This window comes from Phascolarctos cinereus, unplaced genomic scaffold, assembly GCF_003287225.1.
Source record: "Phascolarctos cinereus isolate Bilbo 61053 unplaced genomic scaffold, phaCin_HiC Scaffold_4;HRSCAF=312, whole genome shotgun sequence".
NCBI lineage: Eukaryota > Metazoa > Chordata > Mammalia > Diprotodontia > Phascolarctidae > Phascolarctos > Phascolarctos cinereus.
In genome coordinates, this window is record NW_027555847.1 from 224068388 (window position 1) to 224092467 (window position 24080).

The following is a 24080-nucleotide window of genomic DNA, read 5'->3' on the forward strand; positions in this document are numbered from 1 at the left end:
TGAGAACATCTTTAAGGTGAATCATAAGTAGTTTGTGAACATTTCTATACATATTCTAATTCCAGATTAAATAACAAACATAAGTAAAATCAAATTTCCCATTAAGATAACTGAAGATAGCTCACAAGTTACTACTTTTTATTAACATGACTGTTGCTATTGAAATTCTATTCCTTAAAACAAGACAAAAGAGGTCCCTGACTTTAACCTCACAACTTAACAGATTCATATCTTTGTTTCTTAAGCTTGTTTACCCTTCTCTACAATCATATTCAATCTGAAAGAATGAGATACTTCAGTAATTGAATATTCTGCATATGATAAATTCAAACACTAATTTTAATTCTTGCTTAGGTCATGGAATGAGTATAAATTCATATCAAAACAGCAAGATCTTTCCCACTAGCCTAAGATTTCTGATGTTGCTTCCACTGAGCTGCTGACTCAAATCTGTTTTTCCAAAAACACCCATTTAAGGCCAGTCCAAGGACACAACCAACCTAGGAATGAAACTCACAAATCCACAGTAGGTTTAGACAAATTATTATCAATATAAAATTATTATCACAATAAATTAGCTTGCTAATAAAAATTAACAGGGCTTCTAAAAATCACACAAAGATTTCTGCAAAATGTTTCTTGTAAGGGGCAGCTAGGTGGCACAGTGGATAGAGCACTGGCCCTGAAGTCAGAAGGACCTGAGTTCAAATCCGGCCTCAGACACATAACACCTACCAGCTGTGTGACCCTGGGCAAGTTACTTAACCGCATTGCCTAACCAAAAAAAAAAAGTTTCTTTGTAAAAGTGCTTCCCTTTCTTAAAAACAGCTTAAAATGCATCCTGATGTTAAAGGGAATAATCACTAAACTTTTTTGAGGTAAATTAGTTGGAAACTTCTGAAATTGGAATTTATCAAAACTAAGTTGGTGTAAAATTTCTTTTAGGTAACATGAATTCCCAAAGTACTACAACAAACTAAATTACAAATCACCGCAAAATTCCTAGTCATCTGAATTCTCTAGTCAAAAAGGTGTTTGTAATGGGGAAGTGATTCAGTTTTTATAAGCCAAGAATATACTCAATTAAATTAGCCTTATCACAATAATAAAGTTTAAATATATCATTAAAAATTTAAAAAATAATTACGTTCCGGAATTTCACAGAGAGTGAATATAGCAGTTCACAAACCTCCAAATTAACATAGATAGATAGATAGATAGATAGATAGATAGATAGATAGATAGATAGATACACACACACATATATGTATATATATGTATATGTGTGTATATATGTATGTATATGTATATGTGTGTATATATATGTATGTATATAATGTATATGTGTATATATATATATCCTTAGATGAAGCAGATTTGAAAATCACACCCCTATTTTGTGCAAGGATTCCCATTTACTCAGTAGAAGTTCCACAACACAGAAAACTCTTGCACAGGGTTGATAAGAATTAAAAAAGGAGATTTTACAAGATCTTTTTCTTATATAATTTCCAATTTTCTCCTTTAAAAAATACCTTTGTAAATGCTTGATTAAAACAATAACTTCAAATAGCTTAGTTAACAATCTCATAATTTAAATAAGTGACAGCCTAATAATTGTAACTGAGACTTCCTTTTAAATATAGACAAAATTTGGAAGTTTATTGTTTCTTAAATTACAGTACTTCAGAATATAGAACTTCAGAATAAAATACAGAACTTCAGAAATGCATAGTCAGTAGGACTAATATTTATTTTTCCTGACAGTACAATTTTTTTAGAATTAATTAATTAATTTTTAGTTTTCAATATTCACTTTCATAAGCTTTTGAGTTTTAAATTTTCTCCCTCTCCCTCCCCTCCTCCTTCCCCAATTCAGCATGCAATCTGATACAGGCTCTACATATACATTCCTATTGAACATATTTTCACATTAATCATGTTGTAAAGAAGAATTAGCACCAGCAGGAGGAACTGCAAGAAAGAAGAAACAAAACAAAACAGCAGGAAAAAAAAGAACGAATAGTATGTTTCACTCTGCGTTCAAACTCCATAGCTCTTTCTGTGAATGTGGATAGCATTTTCCAGCATGAGACTTTTGGAGGTGTCTTAGATCCTTGCATTGCTGAGAAGAGCTAAGTCTATCAAAGTTAGTCATCACTCTGTCACTTTGTGTGTTCTGCCACTCTGGAATTTGTCAGAGTCACTTTTTAGAGGTATCTGAATGTGTTTAGGGGAGAGCTCACGTGAGTCCCTGCTTTCACTCCACCATATTGGCTCTCTCCTCCCCCCACCTTCAATAGTAGTTTTTAATCTAACATCTAGGTTGTAAGAGAAATTGCTTTGTTTACCAAATTATGTGATATAAGGACATTTAGAAATATAACACTATCATAAACATCATTTTTTTAAAACTTGAAATAAAACTAGTTAGTTACCAATCATGTGACCTTAATTTAGCTGGATGATCTTCCAAATTACCTTACACAGAAAATCATTCATCTCATCACCATTTGAATTGTATACTGATCACATCTAAAAGTCCATGTAAAGTTACCAAGTATGAAGCAATTACATCTAATTAAAGATAAAAATTGTTAACATTCAGATGACATGTTTCCTATATCGAGCATGTTTTCTATATCCTCACAACAACCCTGGGAAGTAGTATCTATTATCTACTTACAGAACAGTAAATTAAAGTAAGTAGAACTTTCTTGGGGTCATATAACTAGTAAATTTCTTAATGCCAAATAACAATTTTTTTTTCCTTTCAGGTTGTGATTGACCATAATAGCCCTGATCAGGAGAGCATTCTCAAACTCTGTTCTTATTTCCTTCAGGATGACTTAAATCAAATCAAATCTGGATTTATAATCTCTAATAGTAACATTTTAGTTTTTAAAGCTTAGTACTCTTAGCACTTTAAAAGAAAAGATTAAATTATCTATAAATTCACGTATTTCCCTTTTTTAAAAACATGTGCTGACAATTCCCAGTGCCCAATAATCTTTTCCTCTACTTCCTTAAAGAGGTGGAGTCTTTTGTCTCACTGACTTTTAAGACTTGTCAGATAAAGAGGCTCCCTAAGAATTCCAGTTCTCCACTCCCTCCTCCCAGGAATTTCAAGCTGCATATACTAGGAAATGTATATAAAGTTTTACAAACAGTTTGAAATCACATCTGTTATTATCAGGTCAGCTGAAAATATTCTGGGCTAAAATATTCTAAGACTCTAAATTGTACTGCTGCTTTTGGCCCAGGCAAAAATACCTAAGGAATTTCATTTAATGCTGACAGTGTGTAGTCAGTTTCCCCAGGCTTTTGAAACCTCCAAAGCTTTCAGTTACAAACCTATTCCAGTCCTGGAGCAATGCAGTGATGATTTAATGTAGATCTACACTAGAGTGGTCCTGACTAAACAAATACAGAAAACATTACAAGAGAAAAATGATTACTGATTGAAGATGGTGAGAAAAGAATCAAACATCTTAAAATGCTCCAGCTGGAAGATCATCTAGCCTTTCCACCAGCACCCTTTTATAATCCATCATTGACTTTTCTTTCAAATATTCAAGAGCCTATATTAAATAGACTAAGGAATTAACATTTATTGGGGGGGGGGATTTAAAATAAAAGAACTCCATTGAACATGCCTTGGACAGAAGGACTATGTAAGGAGGAACAAACTTTGATAGGAGCTGGCTGTTTAGTGGCCCCAAATGTTTTTCTGTTTTGATTGTATCTCAACCACACGGTATCCCTGGGTGAAATAGAGGCCAACCAGATATGTTAAGAGGAATTATTTTGACTGCTTATAAGCTTATGTATAAATGCTTTCTCTTACTGTTTTTGTCACTTGAAAGAAAGCCTGTTCTGTATTTGATAAATTGTCAGTATAAATATTGAAATGGAAACTAGAGATCTATTTTACCATTTGCTTAGAGAATAAGTAAGGAAACAATGCTGATATTCTTGGGTGAAACCCTCAATGGGAACACAACCAAAAGAGGGTAAGGAATTGTAAGGAATTCCTAAGATTGAGCTTCATCCAAGTAAGCCCAAGGTTTCTGTCAGTGTTTACACTCAAATGTTTGTGGAAGGAACAGAAAAGGAAAAAAGAATTAGCTGAACTATTTATCCAATTACCAAGCTATGAATAGTTAAACTGGACTTCTGTATGAACATTCTGATAAGTCAATTGGCAAAAAAAATAAGATAATCAAAATCAATACACTGCCCATTTAACTACATGATAATGATATGACTTTAAGGGATACTAAACATCAAACAAGAGGCTTCCAGAAATGTATTTTCTGAAATGTATTTTGCATAGTTGTCCAATGCAGAACATCAAAGCAATGATACATTTTTTTCTTCTATTACATGTAAAGGCAATTTTTAGCATTTTTTTTTTAATTTTGAGCTCCATATTTCTTTCACTCTTTTCCTCGCCTCCCCTCCCCAAAGACAGGAAGCAATTTGATATAGGTTATGCATGTTCAATCATGCAAGGTGTATTTCCACAGTATTCATGTTATGAAAGAAGATAAAGACCCAAGGGAAAAAATGAAAAAAAAAAAAGAAAGTAAAATATAATATGCTTCAATCAAATACAAAATATTAAAAAATAAGTAATATGATCCCCATAATATCATTATGGATAAATGAACAAACACTCAATTCATGGCTTTCTCCATGTTCATCCATTGAACCATTATAGCCTTGTATATCAAGTGGTACTGATCTGTTGGGGGTCATTTCTTCTGGAACATGATCCACTGGATCAGTGTATGTGACATTTGACACCACTGAACTTTATACAATAGTCCTCAGACATGGAGATCTCCAAAGGACCATTTGAAAAATATTAGTACTCCTCTCCTGTGGTTTAAAAAAAAACACCTCATTTCTTTTTCTTTGGTTCAAAAGGTAAATTAAGATACTTTTGAAATCTGAGGATTCACTGTCTTTGAGTTATAGAAGAGAGATCTGGGGCATGAGTGTAGATAGGGGTGAGTAGAATGAAAAGGAGAATTTCTGATGTTGGTTTCCCTTCTTAGTCTTTGGTACAGCCTGCAGGACAATGGATACAGTTGGTTAAAGGAGTGGTCCACTGCTTAGCTTCAGAGGAATCTGCAACGACTAAGAAAAACAATTAGAGTTCAATTAGCAACCAATACCAAACAATAGAGAGAAAAAAAATAGTTACAAATGTTTATGATATCTTATGGAATAGAGGATTATACAAATGAAGACAAACTAACTAGATGGTCATGCAAAGGAGTGTTAGATTGATGTGACTGTAATAGAGACTCAATGGTAGTTTTGACCTCAAAGACTGTCGCAAAATACAAAATATGTATTAACTGTGTACTCAGGGCTTATTAATGCTAGTCTCTTATAAGACAGAATTAAGAATCTTGCTGAAAATAGAGATTTTATTCATTCCCATGACCTTTAACACTGCATATTTTTTCTCATAAAACAAAGGAATTAAAAAGGGGTTGCTTTGTAACCAAGAATTTTGTATTAATGTTATTGTTATTATAGTTAAATTAAATTAATTATGCAGTCAACAACATTTTAATTGTTTCTGTCTTGGACTTCTGTATATTTCCATCTTAATAATGATAACTTTTAACTCTTTAGTAGCCTGTTAACAAATAGGTAGTTTGTGTTGAATTAAATTTGTTCACGCACCATAGGATATTTTTCTACTTTGAAAATAAAATCATCTCCATAAAAATCATCCTAAGTATTGAAACGAAAGATGTGACTCCTCACCTGTGTCTCTTTACAAGTTCTAAAGGAAAATTCCTGCAAGACTTGGCTAGTAGCAACTTTCATACTCACAAGTGCAAATCTCGTTCCAATGCAGTTTCAAGGACCAGCATGAAAGGGCAGGTACACATAGGGATTCATGCTCTGTTTGTTTTCCTTGCTGAACCTGGTTTTTCAAAATGGCAAGAGAAAAGAGATGAGTGAAAAAAAGAAAATCCAAGACTTGTCAGAACAAGAAATCTGACTCTTTAAGGCATGAATCAATCAATCAGTCAATCAATAAACAAACATTTACTTAGTGCCTGCTATGTGCCATGCTCTGTGCATAGTGCCAAAGATACATAAAGAGGCAAAAGATATTCCTTATCCTCAAGGAGCTTACAATCTAATGGGACAGTAAATATGCAAAGAATATATATATAATGCAAGCTCTATACAGGATAAATAGGTAATAATTAAGAGAGGGAAGGCAATGGACTTGAGAGGAGTTGAGGAAAGCTTCATGTAGAAGGTAGGATTTGTGTTGGGACTAAAAGGAAGCCAGGGAGAGAAGTCAGAAGTCAGAATAGGGAAGGGTCTACATTCCAGGCAGGGAGAACAGCCAGAGAAGATACCTGAGCTGAGATGGAGTGTCTTGTTTGTGGAACAGCCAAGTGGCCAGTGAAACTGGATTAAAGTGTAAGTGACAAGGACCAGGGTGGAAGAAGACTGGAAAATAATTAGACAACTAGGATGTGAAGAGTTTTGAATGACAATTAGAGTATTTTGTATTTGCTCTTGGAGACACTAGGGAGCCACTGGAATTTATTGAGAATGGAGGTTACATGATCATACCTGTACTTTAGGAACCTCATTTTCATGTCTAAATGGAGATTTAATTGATGTGGAGAGAGAATTGAGGCAGATAGACCCACCAGCAGGCTATTATAATAATCCAAGTGGAAGATGATGAACCCTACAACAGGAGTGGGAGCAGCATCAGAGGAGAGAAGAGAACATTTTTTTGAAAAAATGTTGCATAGGTGAAATCAACAGGCCTTAGCAACAGATTGCATATAGATGGTGGGGTGGAGGAGAGATAGTGAGCAGTCAAGTTGTGAATCTGAGGGACTGGGAGTATGATGCTGCCAGAAATAGGGAAGGCAGGCAGGGGGATTATGGGAAATTGTAATGAATTTAATCATATCAAAGTTAAGATGTCTACTGGACATCCTGTTCAAAATGTCTGAACTGCATTTGGAGAAGAGAGGTTAGAGGTCAGTAGGGAATTTGGGGTAGGATAGATAGATTTGAAAATCATTGGCATAAGGATGGTAATAAAATCCCTGGGAGGGTATAGGTATGCACTGATTATGTTGAGATGATCTCAAAAGAAAAATAGAAGGCTGAGAATGAGAGATATACTGAGAGAAGAGGGAAGGGAGAAGAAAAATGGGGAAAACTCTCTCACTAACATAAGTGCTTGAGGAAGTTTTTTCAATAGAAGAGAAAATAAGGGGGGGAAGGGCAATACTTAAATCTCACTCATTTGAAGTGATTCAAAGAAGCAACAGAATATATGCAGACTCAGTTGGATACAGAAATCCTTAACCAACAGGGAAGTAGGAGGAGAAATGACTAAGAGAAAGCAGGGGCAGTGATAAGAGGAATGGCAGATTAAAAAAGAGAGAGTAGCAGCAGCAAACGTTCAAGAAAAAAAGATACAAAATGAGAGAGGAGGAGAAAAAGGAGGAAAAGGAAAATAAGTGAAAATGGGAGAAAAGGAAAAGAAAGGGAAGGATGAAGAAAAGAAGGAAAATAAGAACAAGAACACGAACAAGAGAAGAAGAAGAAGGGCATAAGGAAATATAGTTAGTGATCATAACTCTGAATGCAAATGAGAAAGTTACCAAATAAACAGGAGTATAGAATAGATTAGAAATCAGAATCCAATAACATGTTGTTTACAAGAAAAATGCTTGCAACAGAAAGATGCACACATGGATTTAAAATAAGGTGATATAACCAAATCTATTTTACTTCAGTTGAAGTAAAATAGAGAGGGTTGCAAACATGGTATCAGACAAAGAAAAGCTTTTAAAAGATCTATTTAAAAGATAATCAGGGAAACTACATTTTGCTAAAAGTTACCATAGACTATGAAATAATATTAATATTAAACATAGATATACTAAATTGAAAGACACTCAAATTCTTAAAGGAAAAGTTAAATGAGAGGAAATCAACAGTCAAATTAAATTATTGGGAATGTCCAATTTACCCCCTCAGAACTAGATAAATCTCATTCATAATACAAATGAGACAGAGTTTAATTTGTAATAAATGAGTAAAAGAGATCAATACAATTTTTGAAAAGTTAGATATGACTGACCTTTGGAGAAAACTGAATGGGAATAGAAAGAAAAATACTTTTTCATCAGTTCTACATGGCACTTCACCAAAATTGACCATATCTATCTATCTATCTATCTATCTATCTATCTATCTATCTATCTATCTACTTCTTTTCCATTTGGCCAATTTTGGTATTTAGGGTGTTCTTCTCCTCATTGGCTTTTTGGACCTCTTTTGCCATTTGGAATAGGCTGTTTTTTAAGGTGTTATTTTCTTCAGTATTTTTTGGGGGGGTCTCCTTTAGCAGGCTGTTGACTTGTGTTTCATGATTTTCTTGCATCACTCTCATTTCTCTTCCCAGTTTTTCCTCTACTTCTCTTACTTGCTTCTCAAAATCCCTTTTGAGCTCTGCCAAGGCCTGGGACTGAGTCTTATTTTTCTTGGAGGCTTTGGATGTAGGAACTTTGACTTTGTTGTTCTTCTGGTTGTATGTTTTGATCTTCTTTTTCACCAAAGTAAGATAATACAGTCTGACTCTTTTTGCACTGCTTGCTCATGATCTCAGCCAATTACTTGAGTTTTAAACTCTTTGTTAAGGCAAGAATCTGCTTCCAATGTGGAGAATATACTGTCCCAAGCTTTGGGGGGTTTGTACAGCTGTTTTCAGAGATACTTGTAGGGACCTGTAAATTTTCAGTTTTTCCAAGGTGGTATGATAAGGGGTGAGGTGTTTACTCCTTTCCTGGCCTGTGCTCTGGTCTACTAGTGACCACAAGCACTCCTTTCTGTCCTGGCACTGTGAGGAGGGTTTCATCTCTTATGCCACTACAAGCTCCACCACACCAGTGCTTCTCCTTGCCCCAGGACAGCCACCCAGAACTGTGACCCAGATCTAAGCATGGGCAAAGCAAGCGATTCCTGCCTCAGTACTGACAAAGAGATCCTTGCAATCCCCCTCTGTTCAGCCACTGGATTTCCCCTTAGTCTGTGGACTGGAAGCTCAGGAGGCAGCTCCTAGTCCTGGGCTGCACTTCGGAATGGACGTGAGACCCTGTGCTTCTCTCTCACCACTGCAGAAAGACTTTTCCCATTGACCTTCTAAATTTTCTTTGATGTTTCTGGGTTGAGAAGTGTGGAAACTGCCACAGCTGCTTGCAATTCAGTCCTCTGAGGCCTGCTCCAGGTTTGCTCCGGCCAGTGTGGCCATGCCAAGCTGCGTTCCTCTCCCAGCCCAGCACAATATACCTTTCCAATCAATCATCCCGGTTGTCTTGGGCTGGAAATTTGCTTTACTCTATCTTTTTGTGGGTTCTGCTGCTTTAGAATTTGTTTAGAGCTATTTTTTATAGGTATTTTGAGGGGTTTGGGGGAGAGCTCAAGCAAGTCACTGCTTTCACTCCATCATCTTGGCTCCGCCCTTCCATAAGGGACTCGTTAAAATTGAACTGCTTACAATCCTGCATGGAAAGATGATATTTGTAACTTATGAAACCTTTGTCAGTATTAGGGTAGTTGAAGGGAAAAAAACATATGCATGTGGATAGATAGATAGATAGATAGATAGATAGCAAGCACAGGAGGAGTTGAAGATGTAGGGGTGATATCTGGAGAATAAAATTAAGGGGTGAAAGAGGACTATACTGGAAGGAGGAGAAAGGGAGAGGTAGAATGGGTTAAATTATCTCACATAAAACAGACAAGAAAAGGCTTTTACGGTGGAAGGGAAATGCGGGAAGGTGAGAGGGAATAAGTGAATCTTATTCTCATAGGATTTGGCTTAAGGAGGGAATAATATACACACTTAATTGGGTGTGGAAGTCTATCTTACCCTACAGGAAAATAGGGGGGGGAAGGGGACAAGAGAGCAGGGGGATGATAGAGGGGAGGGCAGAGTGGGGGAATGGGTAGTCAGAAGCAGGCAGGGACAGGGTCAAAAGAAAGACTAGAATAAATGGGGGGCAGGATAGGTTTAAGGGAAATATACTTTGTTTTCTACAACATGACTACTGTGGAAGTGTTTTGCATGACTACACATGTATAACCTGTATTGAGTTGCTTGCCTTCTCAATGAGGGTGGGTGGGAAAGTGGGAAGGGAGAAATTTGGAACCCAAAGTTTTAAAAGGAAATGTTAAAAAAAATTGTTTCACAGGCAACTGGGAAATAAGATACACAGGAAATGGGGTATAGAAATCTATCCTGACATACAGGAAAATTGAAGGGAAAGGGAATAAGAGAAGTGGGGGGGGAGATAGAAAGGAGGGCAGATTAGGGGAAGAGATATTCAGAATGCATGCCATCTTGGGGTGAGGGGAGGGATGAGATGGGGAGAAAATTTGGAACTCAAAATCTTGTGGAAGTGAATGTTGAAAACTAAAAATAAATAAATTAATAAAATTGTAAATAAAAAGCTGTTTAAATTAAAAATGAAGTGGATATGTGGTTTATGGGAGAAAAACAATAAAATAGATACATTATTGCTCAATTTGATTTTTTAAAAAAAGAAAGCCAAATTTCCGGTGTTAAAATTAAAAATGATGAATGCACTATGAATGAAAATGAAATTAAAGCAATGATTAGGAGTTGTTTTTTCCACTTATATGCCAATAAAACTGACAATTTACATGAGCTGGATTAACATTTACAAATATATAAATTGAGCAGATTAATGGAAGAGGACATAAAACACTTAAATGATCCTAATGTAGAAAAATAAATTTAATAAGCTGTGAATGAGCTCTCTAAGATAAAATTCACGTGACAGCAAAGATTTATAAGGATGCAAACATTTAAAGAACTATGAATTTCAATACTATATAAACTACTTGAAAAAATAGCTAAAGAATGAGTTCTACCAAACTCTGTGACACAAATACACTCTTGATATCTACATCAGGAAGATCAAAAGAAGAGAAAGGAAACTATTGACAAATTTCTCTAATGAACATTGATTCAAAATTTTTAAATGCTAGAAAGACTACAGCAATATATCACAAAGATTATTATGATCAGATGGGATTTATAACAGCAATGTAGGACTTGTTAAATATTAGGAAAACTATGATTGACTATATCAATTACAAAAAAAAATATTCATATGGTCATATCAACAGATCCAGAAAAGGCTTGTGACAAAATATACTACCTATTCCTATTAAAAAAAAATAACAAACTAGAAAACATAGGAATAAATGGAGATTTTCTTAAAATGATAAATGGTATCTATCTAAAACCAAAAGCAAGCATTATCTGTATTGAAATAGACTAGAAGCCTTCCCAATGAGATCAGGGGTGAAACAAGGATGTCTGGTATCACCATTATTACTCATTATTGTACAAAAACGTTAGCTAAAGCAATAGATGAGAAAAAGACATTGAAGAAATAGGCATAGGCAATGAGAGGCAAAAAAAGCTATCCCTCTTTGATGATTAGGTCATATACTTGGAGAACCCTAGAGAATCAACTAACAAAATCTAGTCAAAGCAATTAACAACTTCAGCAAACTGGCAGAATACAAAAAAATCCACATGAATCATCAACATTCAGGAAGAGATAGAAATAGAACTTTCATTTAAAATAATCTCAGAAAATATTAAATACTTTCTACCTGCCAAGAAACACACAGGAATGATACAAACATAATTACAAAAGCCTTTTCACACAAAAAATGGTAGTTCTAAACAATTGGAGAAATATTAATTGCTCATGAACAGGTCAAACTAATATAATAAAAATGATAATTCTACCAAAACTAATTTAATTATTCAGTGACATATCAATCAAACTGCTAAAGAATTATGTTATTGCACTAAAGGGAAAAAAGAAAAATATTGATCTGGAAGAATAAAAGTTCAGGAATATTAAAGGAATCATTGGAAAAAAGTGAAGAAAGGAAGCATAGTGATAACAACTTTCAAACTATACTATAACAATAATCAAAACGTTCTGGTACTGTGTCCTTGATAGTTGATCAGTGAAATAGATTAGGTACTATATATACATATATATATATACATATATATATGTATATATATATATGTATATATATATATATATAGGTATGTATGTATGTATATATCTATGTATGCATGTATGTGTGTGTGTGTATGTAAATGGCCACAGCAATCCAGTGTTTGATTAACTCAAAGATCCAAGCTTTGGGAGCAAGAGCTCACCATTAAAAAAAAAACTTCTGGAAAAACTGCAAAATAATCTGGCAGATAGTAGGCATAATAAACATCTCACACTATATAGCCAGAAAAAGAAAAGATGGATGCATAATTTAGGCACAAAAGGTGATAGCATAAGCAAATTAGGGAGAAAAAATTACCTTTTAGATATATAAATAAGGGAAGTTTTATGAACAAACCAGAGACAGAGAGAATCTCAGGAAGTAAAATGGATGATTTAGGTTACATGAAATTTAATTTTTTTTTTTGCACAGACCAAACCAATTCAGCCAAAACTTCAAGGAAAGCAGAAAACTGGGGAGGGGGACGAAATTTATAGTAAGTTGTTCTGATAAAGGCCTCATGTCTCAAATGTGTAAAGAACTGAGTCAAATTTATAAAAATAAGAGCAATACCCTACTGATAAAGGGTCAAAGGATATGAACAGAAAATTTTCAGAAGAAGAAATCAAAGCTATCAGTATGAAAACATGCTCTAGATCACTACTGAATAGAGAAATTCAAACTGCATTTCTGGGTTACCACCTCAATCCTGTCAGACTGGCTAATTTGGCAAGAAAAAAATTGCAAATGTTAAAGGCAATGTGAAAAAAATTAAAACGTTAGTAGTACATTAGAACACTTTTTGTGGAGTTGTGAACTAGTCCAAACATTCTAGAGAAGAACTTTGGACTATGTCCAAAGGGCAATAAAATTGTAAATCCTTTGACCCAGCAACACCACTATTTATCTCTATCCCAAAGAGATCAAAGACAGGGAAAGACCTATATATACAAAAATATTTATAGCAGCTTTTTTGTGGTGGCAAAAAATTTCAGATGGAAAAGATTCTTATCAAATGGAGAATGGCTGGACAAATTGTGGTATGATTGTGATGGAATATTGTTGCAGTTTGAGAAATGATAAAGTGAATGCTTTCAGAAAAAAACTTGGAAGACATATAAACTGATGCAAAATGAAGAACAATTTGCACAGCAACAGGAAAATTGTAATAATGATCAACTATGAAAGACTCAGCTTCTTTGCTTGATACAATGATCCAAGATTAATTCAAAATTACCATGATGAAAAATGCTATCCACCTCCATAGAGAGAGATAATGAACTCTGAACACAAATTGAAGCACATTGTTTCCACTTTATTTTTCTTGCTTTTTGTCATAAGGCTAAAATGGAAATATGTATTTTTAGGACTTCACAAGCAAAATTGATTCATATTGATTTACTTCTCAATGGGTGGGGAAGGGGCCAGAAGGAGGGAGAAAATTTGGAAATCAAAATTTTAAAAATCAATATAAAAAATAAAAAGAAGGCAAAAAAGCAGACATATCAAGAGGTCTGCCTTAAGAAGACATTGACAACAGGTAAAAACCTCTTGTCTCTCTTCAGAACAATTCCTTCCTATCATGAAGCCCTTTTTGTTATTTGTCATTTTTAAAACTCCCAAACTAGGCTTGAAAGGAAGAAATTTCAACACACTCTCAGCAAACTATCTTAATATCAATATTATTTAGGTTTTAGAGATATTGAACTTTTAATTACTAAGAAATGTAAGGAATGAGCCTGTTGATCTCTTATTGCAATAGCATTTCACTTAGACTAAGGATTTTTTTGGCCTGATAGGTGGCACAGTGGTTAAGGAGATAGTCAGGAGTCAGAAAGACCTGAATTAAAATCTAACCTCAAAAACTTACTAGCTGTGTGACTCTGGGCAAGTCATTTAACAATGTTTGCCTGCTTTCTCATCTGTAAAATGAGCTGGGGAAGTAAACAGAAAAATTTTCAAGTATCTCAGCCAAGAAAATCTCAAATTAGGTGATGAAGAGTCATACATGACACAACAAGAAAGCAACAAAAGACTAAATATTTATTTTAAATCCGAAGATGAAGAAGGTAAAAGTAGAGAAGGTGGAGGCAACTATTGTAGGTAACCTTATACCTTTCACTGTATTGTAAACTGTTTGAGGTTAGCTACAAAGGATAGAGGAGATGTAGGACAATAGCAGGGAGGGAAGGGTCAAGTGGGAGTTTATTCAGGATAGAAGACACAAGGGCATGTTTGTAGGCAGTAGGAAATGAGTCAGTAGACAAGGACAGATTGAAAACAAGTGTAAGAGTGGGAATGATAGATGGGGTAATCTATTAGAAGAGATGGAATCACTTGAACAAGTAGAGGAATAAGGTTACTTCATCATGTCACACAAGTGTAATAGAGGAGCTAGTAGCAGAAGGCATCTGAGTGATGGGAGATGAGGAAGAAGGGAAAAGAATGAGTGCACTGTGAGTAGCCCAATTTTTTTTTCAGTAAAATATGAGGGAAGGTTCTCAGCTAAGAGAGTGGAAAAAGGAGGAGCAGTGTAAGGTTTGAGGAGGGAATAAAATGTTTAGAAGACTGACTGTGTAGAGTGAGATCATTAGTGTCCTTAGCCACATAGTTAAGTAGTGTCAGAAGTGGGCTCTGAATTCAAGTCTTTCTGACCCTGAATGTAGCAACATGCCCTCTGTCTGGTATGCCCTAAAATTTTAGTCACTGCTAAGGGCTTAAAAAAAATCTTAAATAAGGGATTCATGGAAAAAAATATACATGTTTGCATTGACCCTGGGATAGACAACCTAACCAATAACGTAGTAAAAGAGTCAAAGTTTATAGAATTTAAAGTTGATAGGAATCTCAATTGGCATACAGTTTAAACCCTCAGTTTTCAAGTTGGAAACTCTAACAAAAACCGGTATTCAAATTCCACTTAAGATACCTCTTAGCTGTAGGGCTAATTCCCAACTGTATGCCAATAAATTTGACAATCTTAGCAAAATGGATGAAAGGTTGCAGAAATATAAATTGCCCAGATTAACAGAAGAGGAAATAAAATACTTAAATAACCTCACCTAAGAAAAAGAAATAGAGCAAACCATCACTGAACTCCCTAAGAAAAAATTTCCAGGGCCAGATAGATTTACAAGTGAAATCTGTCATATATTTAAAGAATAATTCATTCCAATATTAGATAAACTATTTGGGTAAACAGATGAAGAAGGAGCCCTGTCAAATTATTTTTATGATAAAAATATAGTGCTGATACCTAAATTGGGAAGAGCCAGAACAGAGAAAGAAAATTACAGACCAATTTTCATAGTGAATATAGATGCAAAAAAATTTAAACATAATATTAGCAAAGAGATTACAACAGGATATTATCAGCAGGATAATACACTATGACCAGGTAGGATTTATACCAGGAATACCAGGGCTGGTTCAGTATTAGGAAAACTATCAGCATAATTGACCATATCAACAACAAAACTAACAGAAATTATAAGATTATCTCAACAGATGTAAAAGAAAGCTTTTGACAAAATACAGCACCCCTTCCTATTAAAAACACTAGAGAGCATAGGAATAAATGGAGCCTTTCTTAAAATGATAAGTACCATCTATCTAAAATGATCTGCAAACATTATATGTAATGGGGATAAGCTAAAAGCATTTTCAATAAGATTGGGTGTGAAAGAAGGATGTCCATTATCACCACTGTTATTCAATATTACTAGAAATATTAGCTTTAGCAGTAAGAGAAGAAAAAGAAATTGAAGGAATTAGAATAGGCAAAGAAGAAACAAAGCTATCACTCTTTGCAGATGCTATGGTTGTATACTTAGAGAATAAAGTAAAAAACCACTTGAAATGAAAACGACTTTATCAAAGTTGCAGGATATAAAATAAACCCACATAAATCATGGCATTTCTACATATTACTAACAAAGCACAATAGCAAGAGATAGAAAGGGAAATTCCATATAAATTTTCTGTAGACATTATAAAATATTTGGGAATCTATTTCCCAAGACAAACCCATGAACTATATGAATACAATTACAAAACACTTTTCACACAAGTACAGTCCAATTTAAATAATTGGAAAAATATCAGTTGCTCATGGGTAGGCTGAGCTAATATAATAAAAATGACAATTCTACCTAAATTAATGTACTTATTCAGTGCCATATTAATCAAGAAAAGTTTTTGATTAATTATCAAAAATTATTCCATAGAGCTAGAAAAAATAATAACAAAATTCATCTGGAAGAACAAAAGGTATAGAATATAAAGGGAATTTATGAAAAGAAATGTAACAGAAGATAGCCTAGCCATACCAGATCTTAAATTATATTATAAAGCATCAATCTTGGTACTGGCTAAGAAATAGAGTATTGGATGAGTAGAATAAGTTAGGTACATGAAACACAGTAGTCAATGACTAATAATCTACTGTTTGATAAACCCAAAGACTCCAGCTTCTGGGATAAGAACTCACTATTTGACAAATACTGCTGGGAAAACTGGAAGAGTATTGCAGAAGTTAGGCATAGACAAAATCTTACACAATATACCAAAATAAAGTCAAAATGGATACACAATTTAGATATGAAGGCTGATAAAGCAAACTAGGAGAGCAAGGAAGAGTTTACCTGTCAGATTTATAGAAAACAGAAGAATTTATGACAAGACAAAAAATAGAGAACATTGCAAAATGGAAAATGGATAATTTTGATTATATTAAATTGAAAAGTTTTTGCACGAAGTCAATGCAACCAAGGTTAGGAGGGAAATAGAAAACTGGGAAATATTTTTTACAGCCAGTGTCTCTGATAAAGACCACATTTCTAAAATATAGAGAGAACTGAGTCAAATTTATAAAAGTACAAGTCATTCCCCAATAGATTAATTGTCAAAGGATATAAACAGGCAGTTTTCAAATGAAGAAATTAAAGGTATCTATAGTCATATGAAAAAATGCTCTAAATCATTATTGGTCGAAACAACTTTGAGGTACCACATCACACCTATCAGATTGGCTAACCTGACAAAACAGGAAAAGAATAAATGTTGGAGAAGATGTGGGAAAATTGGAACACTAATGCATTATTGGTGTAGTTGTGAAATGATCCAACCATTCTGCAGAGCAGTTTTAAACTATATCCAAAGGGCTATAAAACTGTGCATACCCAGCAATACCACTTCTAGGTGAATATCTCAAAGAGATCATAAAGATGGGAAAAGGGCCTTTCCCCCAAGATGGCACCAAAGGCAAAGAAGGAAGCAGTTGTGTCCCCCAAGACAGAAGTCAAGTCCAAGGCCTTGAAGGCTAAGAAGATAGCATTGAAGAGTGTTCATAGCCACAAAAAGAAGAAGATCTGAATGTCCCCCACCTTCCAGCAACAAAAGACTTTGATGGCAGTCCAAATACCCTCAGAAAAGTGCACTTCAGAGAAGCAAGCTTGATCACTATGTCATCATTAAATTTCCCCTGACTACTAAGTCTGTTATGAAGAAGACTGAGGATAACAACATCCTTGTCTTCATTATGGATGTCAAGGCCAAAAAGCATCAGATCAAGCAGGCAGTAAAGAAGCTGTATGACATTGATGTCACCAAGATAAACACACTAATCCAGCCTGATGGAGAGAAGAAGGCCTATGTCCAACTTGCTCCAGACTGTGATGCTTTAGATGTTGCAACAAAATTGGAATCATCTAAACTGTGTCCTGCTATCCTATTCCACCTACAATAAAAAGTTTTCTACTAAAAACTGTATGAATGTATATGTAGAGCCTATACCAGATTGCATGCTGTCCAGGGGAAGGGGAGGGCAAGGAATGAGAGAAAATTTAGAACTCAAAATCTTACAGAAATGAATGTTGTAAACTCAAATAAATAAATATAGAAACAAACAAATAAAGAGATAAATGCAAAGCAGGATTCAAACTCTGGTCTTGTATCCCAACTCAATGTTCTCTCCAAACTGTCTCAACTGACCACATTGAGTAATCTTTTCCCTTATTTTAAAAAAAAAAATGTGTTTACCTTTCAGGCAGAACTCCTCTGGCTCTGGCCAATATTCTGGGTCACGATGAAGGACAAAACACGGGGTCATCACCACTTTGCCTTTAGGAATCCTCAGTCCATTGATCTCAACAGTTTTCTTAGCAACCCTTTCAACCCTGACTGCTATGGGAAACAGTCTGAGATTTTCATGTATTACCATGTCTAGGTACTCTATCTGTACAAAAGCATCATACGTGACCATTTCTTGGGAAAAGAACAAACAGTTTTAAATACTAAGGTTTAAGTGCTAAGGTGACACGTTACATCTACCTTTATTCATTTGGTCTTAGAACGGGTCTATAGTAACTCCATTGTACATCTGGTCACCAGATGTTACAGTTTTATCTTTTGGAGGAAAGCCACAAATGATTTTTTAATATTGAACTGATAGAAAGTTGGGGATCACTGTAGTTGTCAACATGTTAATGAAGTGAATCAAAAATTCTGAGATCTGTCCACATGAGATCTGCATCTATATAAATGTTTTCATGAAATGAGCCCTTTTGAGCCTGCAACAAAACTCTTAAACTTCAGTAGAGGGAAGTGGTGTTAAGATGAATATTTTTCTTCTCTTCTCCTGGATTGTCTTTTGGAACAAACCAGGCCAACCATGAAACATAGGTTGGAATAGAAGACAAGATTTACCTCAGTCAAATTTACTTTAGATACACTTGAAACATGAGAAGAGCCCTTCCGTGTCTTCATTGATCCCCGGCTTCCACTTCTTGTTGTCTCTGCTTACCCTTTCAAAAATGTCTAACTTCTATCCTGACTCTGAAGTCCTCACTCTCAGCTCAACATCAATGTTGGGATGCCCCGGTCTCATTTCATAATAGTTTAGTATTTTATACATCCAAGGGACTTCACAACAGAAAAGAACAAAAGGGATGTATCCCTATTGATAGAATTCAGAAGAGATACTTGGGGTGGGGGCAGAGAGACTTTCCCAGCATCCCTCACAACAGATAACATAGGCAGCTATCTATTTACAAGAGCAACTCTGATCACATCATCCATTTCTGACACTTCTATATAGCTAAGAGAATATTATAGACCTTGGAGGGTATTTGTAGGAATCACTCAGCACCATTATAGGGTCTCATGTCTGGTTTGCTAGGTGGTCAGTGAGATCTAAAGAGACACTTTTATGAATTTATCTCCTGTTCCTTCCTACTGCCACCACTCTAGCTTAGTAACTCATTACTATTTAAGTGGATTATTCCAATACATTCTCAAGGGTATACTTTAACTTTATAGGGAAATGACTATTTAAGTGTTCCCATAATGGTGATCATCCTACTTGGCCCAAGAGGGATGGAGACAGGTATATCAAATACTGTATAATACTGGTGTATCAAAAAGAGATTCCTTGGTCAAGACAAACTCCAATATCCATTCCTAAGACTTTTGACATCTGACACCAGGAATAGTGTATAACCCCTGTTAACAGTCACATCAGAGATTGAATAAGAATGTGAGAATCAGAGATGGGAGGAGAGTAGGGAAGGGGAGGACAAGCAAGGGACAAGAAAACAGAACATGAAAGTAAGAAAAAGGAAAGAGAGTAAGTGAGGAGTAGAGAGGAGACCCAAAGTCAAAAAGTTATTTAGTATCAGAACAGATGAGAAATGAATGCCAGTAAATGGAGGAAGGACTATGAAGTGGCTGTATGACCAGTGGACAAATAGGCTTTTTCAGTATTTTTCCAAGGGTTGGCACTAGTTCCTGAGATGTTCCCTTCTCTGCAAGCAGAACTCCATGTAAATCTATAGCGTTTCAACATATCTTTGCCTTTTCAAAACCTGGCCATTCCTCAATGGTGATTTTAACAAAGGGCAGGTGATTTTAACAAAGCTTCACTAGGAGATGAGGCAAATGGGTGAAAAGGAATTAAGTTGGGAGGTGGTGTGAAGAGTTCTACTCCTCTCCTGCTCTCACCTTGTTGGGCAACACTGCATCTATCTTCTCCTGAAGTTTCTGCTGGATCTGAGGGTGAGTGGCTAGGCTGTAAAAAAGGAAGGAAAGAACTGAGCTGGTGGTTTCATAGCCACCAAAAATAGAGATAATGGATTGCGCCAGAATTTCCTCATCACTCAGATGTGAAACAGAGACAGGAAAGTATCCAAAGTCAATATACCATTGTTATTTCATTCAGTCACATCACAAAAATTTAGGAAAGGCATCTACCTGACTGTCCAGAATACCTAGACAATATCTGAAATGAATTCAATAAGATGACAGGAATTTTCCACTGAAATCTGTCATCACCAGGAAAGAGGTTAACTCTAACTGGGGTTGCTCAGCATTTTTTTTTCATGTATCTTTTATGTTGTTTCCACACATCTACCTCATCCTCAGTTGTTTCTGGATTTGAAAAAAAGTGACATTTTATTTCAGGGAATTCTTTTTTTTTTTCTAGCACAATGTGTAATAGGACAGACACATTAGAAGGTTCTAGCAATAGTTCAGAGGAGAGGGGTTAAATGCCTATGGTAGGGTGGTTGTTTATGGAGTCAAGCCAATATGGAGGATGGATGTTTGAAGGGAGATTACAAATCTAGAACTGCAAGGGACCTCAAGAGCCATGTAGTCCAGCATCCTGACTTTTCAGTTCAGTAAACTGAGGCCTGAAGAGGTTAAGTGACTTTCCCAAAGTCTCACGGATGAGAGAATAGGATTCAAACCTTAGTCTTCAGACTTCAGAGATCACACTCTTTCTCCTGTACCACACTACAACTTCTCTCTGATGAGCTCCATGAAGGCCCATGTCCAGATGGTAACAATAAACATTGATTACATTGACATAGTGCCTAGTGTTTCTATTTTATCTACAATGTTTTATTTGACCACCATAACAAGCCTGTGAAATTGCTAGTGCAAGGATGCTTCTCTCCATTCTCCAGATAAAGTAATTGAGATTCAGAGCAGTAACGTGACTGTTCCGAAGTCACTGAGCTAGTAAGTGGCTGAAACTGAGACTAGAACCTGGCCCTCTGATTCCCAACTACAGTTCCCTCTTCCCTTAAAATATGCTGCCTCTCTCATGTTGATTTCTGGTAAGAATGCTTAGGTACAGCATAGAAGAGTCTATATCCTATCTATGGTTAAATGAGAATTGTGATAACTATAACACAATTTGAGTAGTTTGCCCACAGGTTTTATATTACAAGAGAAACTTGTGTGCTCTTTTTTCTTTCCTGTGTGGCTGTTGTTCAGTCGTTTCAGTCACATCTGACTCTTTGTGACCTTGGTTAAGGTTTTCTTTGCAAAGATACAGGAGTGGTTTGGGATTTCCTTCTGTGGCTCATTTTAGAGATGATGAAACTGATCCAAACAGGGTTAAGTGACTTAGCCAGGAGGTAACACAGCCAGTAAGTGTCTGAGGCTGGATTTGAACTCATGAAGATAAATCTTCCTGCTTCCAGGCCTGGCATTCAATTCTCTGTGCCACCTAGTTGTCCACCTAGCTGAGCACAAGGAATCATGGCCTAGGCCAGGGGATATAGTAAAATCACAGGATTTAGAGCTAGTAGAGCATTGAACAATAATTTAGGCCAATGCACTGCTAAGACAAGCAAGTCCTGACAATGAAGTGATGTGTGCAGGGTCACACAAGTACTTAGTAGCACAGTTAGAGTAAGAGAACTGATTTTCTTTCTCGGGAAAACAAAACAAAATAAAACAAAACTGTTTTACCCATCTCGCTAAGCCTAATTATTTTCCTTGGTATAAAATAAAAAGGGACTCTTGCATCACCATCCAAACTTCAGACTAATTTAACCATCACAAATTCAAATTTCATTTTGAAAATTATTTCCATTTAGCTTGCCCTACAGATGTCATCCTACAGGTGGCTAGATGATACCATAGAGTGTTGGACTTAGAGGGAAGTCAGATCTGAATTCAAAGACTACTTCAAAGTTTTAATAGTTCTGATCATGTGGGAGTTACTTGAACTCTCTCAGCTTTAGATTCCTCATTTCTAAAATAGAAATAAGAATGACACCAAGCACACAGAATTATTATGAAGATCAAATGAAATAATATATAAAGTGCTCTGCAAATCTTAAAACCCTGTAACATCATCCTTGTTGTCATTGTTACTGTTATTTGGTATATCATCTGAGCAAATTGGAAATGCCTTCATACTTTCACAGGTAATGGCTTCAAGATTCCAATTTATGACCCCCCTCATGCCCAAGTTACCTTTGTGAGAATTGTTAGAAGTCTGAGAATCCATCATTAGCTGAAGGAAATGAACCCTGTGCTGGAAAAATAATGGAAACCACTAATGCTGAGAAAACCTTTGAGAACATAGAAATTAGCTACGAAGTTAGCACATTAATATCCCTACTTGCAGGATCAACAAATGAAGATCTTAATGATTAGACACACTGTGGCTTCAGCTAAGTGGCAGAGTTGGAATTCTACCCAGGGCACTTCCACCAAGGACTCTGGAGGGCCAAAGAGCCTGAGCCTCAAGTGAAAGAAATAAGGATTTTAAATCAGATTCCTGAACTTTAAAAGATTTGGTCCCAGTCACCAGTCTAGTGTTATGGAAAGGAAGTACACTCTGGAAAACGAAAAAGAAAATATTAAGCATTTCAGGAAATGAATTCTCTTAAGTTTGACAGAAAAATAATGCTTCAGTGATTTATAATATCATTAATGTGGACACCACTCGTCAAAATCTGACAATAACTTCATGGTTGGTTTTCCAGGATCACTATAGGCGAAGAAATTTATCTCATTGTGGTCAACCAATGGACATACATCTTCAAATTCAGCTAGATTGGTGCTAGGTCAGCAACCATGCAATGAACCAACATGTCGATGTTTGAAGACTACTTTTCTGGCCTGGCCTTCAAGAATTAAGGGTCATAACTGTTCCATAAAAAAGGCTTAGAGTAGGAGCTTTGTGGGCAAATGAAAAATGTTGCAAATTTGGACTAAGAGCCCACACGGAGAATTTGAAAATAACATTACCAGCACAATCATAATTTTTGTGCCCATTATATTAGCAAGGCCAGTTTTGAGAGCATATGAATAAAGAAGCAAGGCACTTTCTTCTTCCTTGGGTTCCTGCTACACATCATAAGTTAATTTGCAATATAACATTGAGCATGTGTCTTATCCCACATACACGCTTGTAAAACAATTGAGAATTGAGACTGTGTCTATGTTCTCTTTGTACTCCCACAGACACAGATCACTAAGTTTGGCACATATTAAGTAGAAGCATAGAGTTAGAGCTGGAAAATGAGCTTGGAGGCCATGAAGAGCCACTTCTTCAGATTACAGTAAGTCCTCAAAAAAATCTGACAAGTGGAATTTAATAAAAAATATAGTGAATAAAGATGAACATCAAGGAAAATGGAACACAAGTTTTGTTTGCTATATTCTGAGAAAGAATACAACAATTTATAAAGGACACATAATTTTATTCTAAACATTGGAGAGACTTACCTCCTGTGAATTATTCTTTTATTCTTCTTTTATTTGTTTTTTTTTTACTGATTTTGCTAAGAAATCTATGCTTCTTTTTAACATAGAGTTACATCCAATTTTTTAAACAAAGGAACAAGGAATAGAAAGTGCTGAGGAAAAGAAAAAAAGAGAAAAAATCCTTTTGAAACTGTAGAATTTTGTGAGAGATGTCATCACCATTATTTGGAGTAGATGGGGAGATGATACCAGATTTACAAATTATAGTACAGCTTGCTAATTTCCTTTTGGACATCACCAATTATCTGTGAACTAGTTGGGGTCTATGAAAAATCCAACAGGGGAATGGAGTCTCTCTCCAAAATCAAGTGTCCTGTGCCCATCCCTGGTCTTCTAGATTAATTGCAAAGTTACCTATGACTGACTAATCAGCAAATAATTCCCTT

The 24080-nt window shown here is 35.5% G+C and overlaps 1 pseudogene; it reads right to left on the reverse strand.

Annotated features, from left to right (window-relative positions):
* Positions 1 to 4702: 4702 nt before the first annotated feature.
* The window catches only part of LOC110201915 (cytochrome P450 3A4-like), a 113398-nt pseudogene continuing 94020 nt past the window's right edge, over positions 4703 to 24080 (reverse strand).